The sequence below is a fragment of the Miscanthus floridulus genome, chromosome 11, assembly GCF_019320115.1.
Source record: "Miscanthus floridulus cultivar M001 chromosome 11, ASM1932011v1, whole genome shotgun sequence".
In the NCBI taxonomy this organism is placed as follows: Eukaryota; Viridiplantae; Streptophyta; class Magnoliopsida; order Poales; family Poaceae; genus Miscanthus; species Miscanthus floridulus.
Genome location: NC_089590.1, coordinates 49,305,170 through 49,316,248, shown reverse-complemented (window position 1 = coordinate 49,316,248; position 11,079 = coordinate 49,305,170). Strand labels below are relative to the sequence as shown.

General features: G+C 44.6%; 2 pseudogenes; both read right to left on the bottom strand.

Annotated features, from left to right (window-relative positions):
* Nucleotides 1-1,841: 1,841 nt before the first annotated feature.
* On the bottom strand, nucleotides 1,842-6,357 carry LOC136493744 (pentatricopeptide repeat-containing protein At1g09900-like; annotated as a pseudogene).
* A 535-nt stretch (nucleotides 6,358-6,892) lies between these two features.
* On the bottom strand, nucleotides 6,893-10,787 carry LOC136493064 (peptidyl-prolyl cis-trans isomerase FKBP53-like; annotated as a pseudogene).
* Between the last annotated feature and the right edge of the window lie 292 nt (nucleotides 10,788-11,079).

Sequence of the window (11,079 nt, the reverse complement as noted above, 5' to 3'; positions counted from 1 at the left end):
TGCTATGTCAATGCAAAACGGCCAAGAGAGAGAGCTTGAGCCGGCCATGGGGCTTAAATAGAGAGCCCCCATGAATAGAGCCGTTGGGCTCCTTACTGCACTAAACACTGGGCGACTAGACGCGTCGGTCAGATCGACCGGACGCTGGACCCCAACGTCCGGTCGCGTGATGTGTGCCACGTGGCCCCTCTCTTCAAATATTGAGCGCCCGATCCTAACGGTCAAGTGATGACTGGACACGCTGCTATGAAGTGACCGGACGCAGGACCTCAGCGTCCAGTCGTTTGTAGTAAGCATCCAGAAGCGAAAAATCACGACCGGACACGTCCGATCATGCTCGACCGGACTCACCCAGCATTCGGTCACTCGGTGTCTCCTCTGTGCGCTGCCACGTCAGCAGGACCAGACGCACCCCGTCAGCGTCCGGTCACTGAGTGACCCAGCGTCCGGTCGAAGACCGACGCCAGAGTCTTCACTCTTCCACTGACCAGACGCACCGGTCCTACCGAGACCAGTGTCCGGTCACTTACAGTGACCTTCGTCTTTTCTGTATAGTGCGTCAGGTGGCACCGTTGAACTGTCCTGCACTCTACGGGCGGACACTCCATCGGTGAAGTTTCTAACCCTTGCTCAAGTGTGCCAACCACCAAGTGTATCACCTTGTGCACATGTGTTAGCATATTTTCACAAATATTTTTAAGGGTGTTAGCACTCCACTAGATCCTAAATGCATATGCAATGAGTTAGAGCATCTAGTGGCACTTTGATAACCGCATTTCAATACGAGTTTCACTCCTCTTAATAGTATGGCTATCTAACTTAAATGTGATCACACTCGCTAAGTGTCTTGATCACCGAAATAAAATGGACTCCTACTATTTATACCTTTACCTTGAGCCTTTTATTTTTTTCTTTCTTCTTTTCAAGTTCAAGCATTTGATCATCACCATGCCATCACCATCATCATGATCTTCACCATTGCTTCATCACTTGGAGTAGTGTTACCTATCTCATAATCACTTTGATAAACTAGGTTAGCACTTAGGGTTTCATCAATTAACCAAAACCTAAACTAGAGCTTTCACCGGCGGAGCGTCAAAGGCAACTCTAGTGGATTACGCGTGGCTTGTGGATCCTCATCTTGTGTTGGTTGTGCGGCACCCAGTTGCGGGTTAGGCGTGTGATGCCTATTAGCGCGTGAACCTCCAAGTGAGTGAACCGCCACAATGAGGACTAGCTTGCCGGCAAGCAAGTGAACCTCGGAGGAAAAATCATTATATCTTGATTGTCTCCTTAGGTATTCATTGATTGATCACTTGCCACGGCGGTATATCACTTCTACCATTCTCCCACATTACTTTGTGTTTACCTTGTGTAGTGTTTGTAGCTAGTGTAGCTCTTTAGTTGTAGTTCTCTAGCTAGTTTTGATCACCTAGGTGTTAATTAGTGACATAGCTCTTGTGTGATATACTAGAGATCATAAAAATTAGAATTGGGTAGGTAACTTGCATCTCTAGTGTAGTGCTAGCGTAAAATTCGCTTTCGTCATCTTATCTACTAATCACTTATCTTAGTGTTGTTGTATAAATTTTAAATAGACTATTCATCCCCTCTAGGCTATTAGGACCTTTCACGGACCCCGTGGCCGCCGGCGATCGCCAGGATGTGAGAAAGGATGCCAGAGTCAAGGGCGATAACAAGACAAGGAAGGATTCCTCTGTTCTCGAGTTCTATTACTAGATTAACAATGGTGTTCCCGATTGGACACCACACACGCTTAATACATCACAGCTCGGCCCTTGGCCCACATGTCATACTCCGAATTTAAATGACAAAATAGAAATACGTTTCTCAGTTCGGGTGGCGTCCTTCTCTTGATACGCCTTCTTCAGCCTGATGTGTTCTGGGGCGTGACACTTTACGAGTATTTTTCTTGTCCAAACCTTTTCACCAGCAATTATTCTGCTATACTAGTACATTTTTATCGCACAAAATTGATGCCATTAAACACACGGTAAAAAAAATGTTTGCTCATGATTATAGTTTTTATATATCATATAGATGAAGCACTGGTAGAGTAATTTTGGGTCAAATTCTTGCCCTATTATAGTTTTATATAATAAATTTTGCCTGGTTGTTCTTGCTCACCTGGTCGGTCGGTTGGTCTTGGTCCCGTGTGGCAATGCGCAGCAGACGCATCGGTTGGCATCCAGACTCTGCGGGCTCTCCGGTTCCAGGTCCGAGTTATCATGCTGTGGTAGTGTTACATCGTGGTCCATGGTCAGCAAGTTGAGAGCAGATAGTTAAGCAGCCAGACAGAAGCTGAAAATGCTCTTGGAGTCTGAACAACTGGGTTCAGAACGACGAACAACCACACAGAACTTGCAATGTCGTAGGAGTATGCTCCTTTAGTCCAACATCTCAGCTGCTTTGCGGGGGGAAAAAAAAGAGCAGATATGTCGATCCGATCCCTAGACCAGCAAAGTAACGAATTAGACAAAAAGGACCGGAAGGTGTACTGTTATGATACGCTGGCCCGAACCTTTCACCTTTCAGCATCATGTCGGCGGTGGTGGTTACGCAGCTTTACCGACATCAAGCCCAGGAAGTTGCTATGGACTGGTAATGTACTGCCACAGGACAGGAGTTCCGTAGAGGTAAACTGCAAAGGCAACATAAGTTCAGAAAATTTGGTGATGTTCAGCCTACCTTTGGTTTAGAATTTAGACAACTGCTACACACAAGATGACAAGAACACACATTAGTGAAGCTACGTTGCCACCTTAGCCTCTGTAGGTGCAAGACACTAACAAAAATGTTGAATCTATTAGAGGGGGGGAGGGGGGAGGGGGTAATTTTTAAGATTGCACCTAATAAGAGTAAAAAAAAAGTTTGAAAGCTTCGATGGCAACCCTAATAGTCAAGTGCAGCAGTCAACCTTTCACCACTTTAGCAGGTAGCACTAGAACAAAAGTCTAAGGAAGTTAAGACAAACTAACCAGCATTGTTCAAAAGAACTTCAGTGGAGTATCTTAGAAGGATTATCCCCCCTGAATCAACTAAAAGGTGTCGACTATTTATCAAAAAAAAAACTAAAAGGTGTCGACTATACACACACAAAAATGGATCAAAGGAAGATAATCATCCATACAATGAGCAACATGGAGATTAAGTAAGAGGTGACCACGAACACAACAATTTTAGTCTTCCAAGGCATCAAGGCTGGAGAGCTTTCTGTAGTTGTGCATGACTGTAGGATTCAGGAATTACACCATAGCAAAACAAGAATTTTCAAATGATATGACATGCTAACCTAACCAGTCTAGGCTGTAAGATATAAATGTAGTAAAGTAAGGTTGGACACATAATTCGCTACCATCGATGAAAGTAGAAGAAAAGATGTATGAACTCATGCAATGGCCATAACAGAGAAATTAGAGGGCTATCCCGCTAATGCAATATCCATAGCATTAGTGCTTATACAACTTCTTTTCAAAGCATATGAGCTGGCTTATGTCTTAACTCCTACTGTAGCAACAGAAAACAAGGCCACCCTCATGTAAATATACGGCAGTAGTGTCCTAAAAATATTTAGCACTACTATATTTTCACTTAGGAGCCAGAGGTTAATATAATTGGCATAAGGGGAAATTTGATCGAATTCAGTAGACTTATCTAATTGAACATAAGGTTAATATAACAGAGCATGAGCCTGCATTTTGATTATCATACTAAACACAATATCACAAGGCTGAATGGCTGATTATCTTGAAATGGCACAAACATGGGTCCAGACACCTTACAAGATAAGCACGGCCATCCGTCTGAAGTAACTTGAGCTCCAACTGTGTAATGATTCTTTAAATGCCACTTCTGTTACACTAAAGTAAGCAATCATAACTAGGAATTGATTTCACATTAGACCCAAACCCAACTTTTCTAGTCTACTAAAACAAAGTAACAGTTACTATACTGATCTCAGAGGCAAAGGCCTAATACCCATTTATGGTCTTTTATTATATAACAAACAACTAAAAATAGGATCACTTGTTTCTAAACAAAGTACTCCAGGAACTCCTGTAATACTATAAAGGTGCAAGCCCACAATATCCTGTTCCTTAAACCTGGCTACACATTTCACCTTAACCTAAATCCAGGGTCAAGTATCTCCAAACAGAAACAAAGAATACTGATCCAAAGGACAGGCATGAAATGGCTTATATTTTGGATATGAGGGTGCGTTTGCTAAATGTGCATCCAGAAAGTAAACATCAAATCATGTTTACAATCCAATGTGATCTATAAGTATGCATAGAAAATTGCAACTACAATCAGCTAAACAGGCATGATATTGGACAACATTGTTACAGAAAGAACAAAAAAGATGGAGAACTAAGCTCTACACTACAACATGCCTGAAGCAAAGAGGACTTACAACCAAAATTGAAGCAATGTGTAAGTGCTAACCTACTCAACCACTACATACAATGATGTTAAAAGTGCACACATGCCCTTCAATTAATCATGACTCAAGAAGAGCGAATTTTTTGATCTAACAACAAAGCTTCATTCTTGATCAAGCTGTCAGAAAGAACATCTCTTGAGCACAACCTGCTTAGCAATTCTCTTGCCTCCTTCAAATAGCCCTCATAAAACAAACCTTCTATGACTATAATGTAGGTCAATTCATCAGGCATACAACCACAGGGACACCATATCAGCAAGCACATCAATAGCATAATCTGTTTTCCCATTTCTGCAAAGCCCAAACAGTAATGTATTGTAGAGTACTGTCTGAGGTGATATGCCTGAATCCTGCAGCTTATGAACCACCTGAACTACCTCTTCAATTTTATCCTCTTTATTCAGACTCTCAGTTAACAACTGGTACATCTTATCTGTGTTGAATCCTTTGCTGGCCATTTCATTCAACAACTCAAGGGCTTGTTCCATCTTGCCAGCCTTGGCTAGTCCACCTATCATTGTACTGTAAGTGGTTGAATTAGGATTGCAGCCTTTCTCAGGCATTTGCTTAAAGACTTCAAAGGCCCGCAAAATCAATCCCTTTTGACACCAGAAACTAATTATAGTATTGAATGTCACGTTATCTGGGAGGCAATCATTCTGGGACATCTTAATCATTAGCTCCTCAGCATTCTCCCACCGATCAACGCTGCACAAACCCTTTAGCAGAGTGTTGTAGGTGACGATATCGGGTTTACATCCAAAGGATTGCATGTTGCTTAGTAACTCCAAGGCACTATCCACATGCCCTTGCTCACACATCCCACTGATGACAGCATTGTAAGTAACAACATTTGCCATGCACCCATGTTTTGACATTTTCTCTAGATACCGAGTAACCTTCTGGAGCAATCCTTTTCGACACAAGGTATTGACGATCACATTGACTGTTGCTTCGTTTGGTGGGCAATTCTCTCGAACCATCTCGTCTAGAAGCTCATCGGCATCCAGCCATCGCTCAACGCTACAGAAACCCTTCAAAACAGTGTTGTAGTTGACAGTGTTGGGCTTGCAACCTCTAGAAGGCAAGCTGTTGAGAAGCTCGCGTGCCTGGTCCACATCACCTTCTCTGCACATAGCGTCGATGATGACATTGTACGTCACGACGTTGGGCTCACACCCCTCTGCGCGCATGAGGTCGATGAGCTCCATGGCCTGCCGGTATCCTCTCCCCTTGCACGCTGCCTCGAGGAGGATGTTGTAGGTGACCACGTCGGGCGCGCACCCGCGGCAGAGCATGCCGTCGAGCACCCCGAGGGCGTCCGCGACCCGCCCGCGCTCGCAGAGCGCGTGGATGAGCGGGTTGTAGGCGTACGCGCTGCTGGCCTGCACGTGCGCGGGCATGCCGCCCACGACGCGGCGCGCGTCCTCGAGCAGGCCCGCGCGGCAGTACCCGTCGACCAGCGCGCCGTAGGTGGCGGCGGTGGCCTCGGGCCCGCACGCCTCGACGACGCGCGCGGCGTCGGCGGGGCGGCCCCGCCGGCAGAGGTTGCGGACAAGCCGGTTGGCGAGCGGAACATCGGGCGGGCGCGGCGAGGAGCCCACGAGGCGGAGCGCCGCGTCGAGGTCGCCCCGGTGGATCAGGGCGCTGAGGCGGCGGTTCGCCCCGTGCAGGCGGCGCGGTGGCGGCGGAGGCGGCCTAGTGCTAGTTCTGGGCTTGGGGAGACCCGGCGGGCTGGGCCTTGAGCTGCAGACACACAGGCGGCGGCGCGCGGGGAGGCGCGAGTGGTGAGGGTGGCCGGCGAATGAGGGAGAGAAGGGGAGGAGAGCGCACACGGTGGGAGGCGGTGGCGGCGAAGGCATTGTGCATTTGGATTTCGGCGCTCGGGAAGCGATGGGCCGTGGCTGTGGCCGCGTGGTCGCCTGGCGCGCCGCTTGCAGTCACTGCACTAGCTGGCGTCCAACAGCTAGCCGTCAAGAGTTGTTTGGATTGATCTCAACTCTCAAGAACCAGGCAAAATTTCGGCCTAATTTGGAAGAATTTATATACTAACCTTATTTTTTATAAAAAAATATCAAAACATTTTTCTCGCCTGAACACAAGCCAAACAAGTCATCAATATTTTTCTCGCATGAACACAAGCCACACAAGTCAGTAACGGCATAGACGAGAACAGAGGTCCTGTTCATCTGGCTGAAAAAACAACTGAAGACTGATTTATTGTGAGAGAAAAATAATGTTATTTGGCTGAAACGGTACGGTTGATAAGTTCAAACGAAGAGGGCCATAGTGGACTAAAAAAAACCAAAATGATCAAATGCCAAACCCCAGCAATGGGCGTGAAGTTATACACGAGCAGCCAACCATTTCAACCATTCGAATTAAGTTCTGGGGCATCAGAAGAATGCCAAAATGACACAATGAATCGGCAGTAAGATGGCAAAGGTTGCAACCCTGGAATTATCCCAGGGTGGCAACGGTTAATAAGTTCTTTTTGAAACTCGGTTCATAAGTATTACAACGGTAGCGATAGAATCCACTTGACAAGTCCCTAAATCTATGAAACAGCATTGCCCAAGGAAAATGCTGTGCTGCAAAATTTGTGAAACTGCCGCAGTTTCTCATGGATCTTCAAGTGATCTGGTCCTCACTTCATTTTACGTTCACCAGCTCCACATCGAAGATGAGAGTTGAGTTCTGTGGTATCTGCCCCACTCTTTTGCTCCCATACCTATGAAAGGAGAAATCAGGATCCACAAATAAGGACTAGATTGAAACGAACAGCTTCTGATACAAAGGATAAAGCAAAGGTGTTTTACCCCATGGAAGGTGGAATGGTGAGTCTCCTTTTGTCCCCAACCCGCATACCTGTTAACAAGCACAAAGGATGGAATTAGCACTAATCAGTAACTGTGTTTAGTAACAAGATGAAGGCAAATATATAGTATATATACCATTGACGCCAACGTCCCAGCCACTGATAACCTGCCCAACACCTGCAAGCAACACATCATTAAAATCATCCATCAGTACTAATCTGGAGTAATGGTCGAGAGCTAGACATCAGCAAGAAGAAATAATTACCTAGTCTGAACTCAAAAGGTCTTCCACTAACGTTGGAGTCAAAAATAGTACCATTCTTTAGCTTGCCAATATATCTAACAGAAACCTAATAAGAAAAAAAAATAGCATTGTTAAGGACATCAGATAGGAGAGCCTCAGGTAGTAAAATTGATCATAGACATGCAAAAAATATGTGCAGGTCATGGAAAAAGCATGTAAATGTTAGAATCGCAGGAGGCAGTGAGAAATTGCAATAATAAATGGGTATTTAGGAGGAGGTCATCCCTTTGAAGCTCCTCAGATGCCAAAAATGTTTACCTTCTTCCCACGGGTGGCTTTTTTACCATCAGGTTTGCCCATCTCTACCTCCTGAATTATCATACCATTGGCAAACGTTCGTGTTTGGAGTGGCTCCTTGCTATCTGACTCACCAAGTCCAGTTGCTGCCTGACTTTCACTTCGGTTTATGTCATCTGCCTCCTTTTTCTTGTTCTTTTTACTAGCCTCCTGTGCACTTGCCTCCTCATTGTCTTTATGACTGAAATTAGATGAAAGGCAACAATGTCAAACAATAACGAGCCATGCGAATAACATTCCTATGTGAAAAGCTTCTACAAGGCAACATCTCAAGATACTAACATATTGCTGTTCTTAGCAGATTGCTCACTGGCATCACCCTCAGAAGCACTTTTGTTCTTCTTTTTCTTTTTCTTCTGTTTTGTACGGACAGGATCAGCCGGAGAATCGTGTTGCTTAATCTCCTTTTCTTTGTTGTTTACTTTTCCCGTGTCCATAGCAGTGCTTTTGTCCTTGGCCCTTTTCTTTTTCTTTGATGATGCCCCATCAATTTCAGCCTTTACCTCCCTATAACCACAAGTAAAATTTACAAAATAATGAAGCATGTTACTATGCCATGAATTAAGTGTCCAGGGGCAAAAATGTACCCTGAAGAGTCACCACGATCGCTAATGGCTCCACTTTTTCTTTTCCGGTCTTCAGTGCTAGTCTCCTTGTCTTTTCCACCTTCCTTGTTTGAAACACTCTCAGAACTCTTCTTTGATTCAGAAAATGATACAGGAAAACCATCTTCATCTTCACTTTCCAAGGATTCAGTAGGTGGATTTTTTACAGCAAGCTGAAGTTGAGACTCATCACCATTTTCACGGCTTTGCTTTTTCTTCGATCCCTTCTTCACTTCAGCAACAGCAGCCTTGTCATCCTCTTCAATTTCCTCAATAACAACTGCAAAATTTATTAAGGGCAAGGAAACCCATTAAAAATATGTTGGCCGGCACCTAAGGTGTATGACTTTATGAGGTAATTTCGATTCGATGCCAATGAGAAGTGCAATTCAATCTAAATGAATGCATGGTAATGCATTTCTTTATTGTGAACGAGATAATTTCAATGCCAATGAGAAGTGTTCGATATAACTAAACTTAAAGTGAAAAGGTATAGAATAACTAACACGTCCTGCAACTACAGCATGCATAAGTCATGTAACGGTTTAGAGTATTAAAAGGAGGTTCATGACACATGAAATGGCCCAATGAAGTTTTACAAGTTCCACACTGGCAATTAATAATTCACATCGGCCATCTTTTGTTGATATGTTTTATATACAAACTTCAAATCAATAATACATCTATTTTTCATCAGTTATTCATAAAGCTATTTGCTACACACCCTAACCAAACTTAAAACCAATATTACATTTATTTTCATCAATTATTCAAGGGCATATGCAATTACAATTCCCACTAACAGTTCATATCATAGCTGTGGACTGTGGTTCAACTGTTCTGCTTCATAACTTTCAACCTATAAGCTTACATTAACAGCAGTGATAAAAAGGAAGGGAAAATAGCACACCTAACCATTAACCAATGGTAGTGATTCTATGAAAGGGAAAAAACACAACTAGAAATAGACCATGTTCTATCGTTCAGAAAAATGATCAGGGAGGCATTGCAAAATATAAGTAACATTCACAGAGATTTCCTACGGCATTCTTTCACAGCTCATATGACAAGGCAAATGAGCAATGGAACAATATGTAATGTCTTACCTGAACTTTTGCCCCTACCCTGATTGTATGCCATCTCTTCATCACCAGACTCTGAATCATCATCTTCACTGTCTGAATATCCCATAACCTGGCAGTACATATTAACATGAGTTGTGCAAGAGGATAAAATCTGTGTACTGCCTGTCGTTATCTGGTGGATCATTACCATGTTACCATCATCATCATCCTCCAAGAAACCATCCTCATCTGAACCTTGAAGAGAATCGCTCCCAGAATCACTGTCACTCCTATCTTCCTCACACACATCACTGACAAAAATATTTAAGCAAAAACAGAGTCCCACAAGAACAAGGAACATCCAGCAGCAATCTACTACAAAGAAAGATAATCATCTAAAGCCATCCTACATCAATCTACAACGGGGAAACATAATAAATTGATGCTAAGACAGCAAAGGATACGTCATATAGTATCCAGCGAGGTGGATGCTCCTCGACCCAAGTTACTGAGAAAGTGACTTCCTCCTCAAACTCTAGCTCCAGGTGGCATGTCTCCGACTGCTCGGGCATGAGGACGCAAAGGAAAACGGGATCTTTGTTTTCGGCACTGCACTGTAGCACACACCTCTTCACGCCGGTAACCTTCTCCCCCTTACCGACCTCAACCCCTAGCGTCGCCTGCGATGCCATTTGCCAATCCAAAAAAACACACACACACACACACACATTTGCCACAACATTAGATATATGCTAAAACTATAAGCCTCCTAAAGACGACCTAATAAACCCGTTAACCGTGTAAGAGGAGACATTGAGGAGAATCAGACCTGGGTGAGGCGCAGGCGGCCGACAAAGTCGCCGTGTGTGAGAGTGTAGGACTTCCCGGGCTTCACTTCTACACCTGCGAAGCACGCAATAGTCCGGTCAGACAAACAGGAGCAAGCACAGTGGAAATTGGCAGCAACATCAGTAGCCCCGTAACGATTCTTACCCCAGAACGACGACATGGTTCCGACGGCTGAGCGAATGAATGCTTCGCGCGGCGGCGTCTCAGTGAGGAGGAGACAGGGTAGGGGCTAGGGTTGATATGGGTGGGGGATGTGGAACAGTGGAAGCTTCGAGAGGGTAGTGGAAGAGCCGATCAGGCAGGGGAGCGGACAAGGGAGCGCAGCGCCGAAGCGAGAAACCCTAAAATTGGGTTTAAGCGGCGGGCGGCGGGCGGCGGCGGAGGGAAGGGAATGTATGGACTATGGTCTATGGAGTGTTGTTTTGCACTTTGGCCCTCCAGTATATGTGATATCGCCTTACCACTTTGAATTGGGCCGGTTGGCACATTGAGGCCCGTTTGGGACGGGAAATGTTTCGCCATTCCTACAAAGTTCGTCGTTTTGGATTCGCAGCTCTGAAATAGACACATACTAACTACTTTGAATTTGGATTTATACGAACAGAGAAAAACAAAGGATTCTCGTTCTTATGGATCGAGTTATCGTAGTGCCATTTACAAATTGTTTATGAAATTT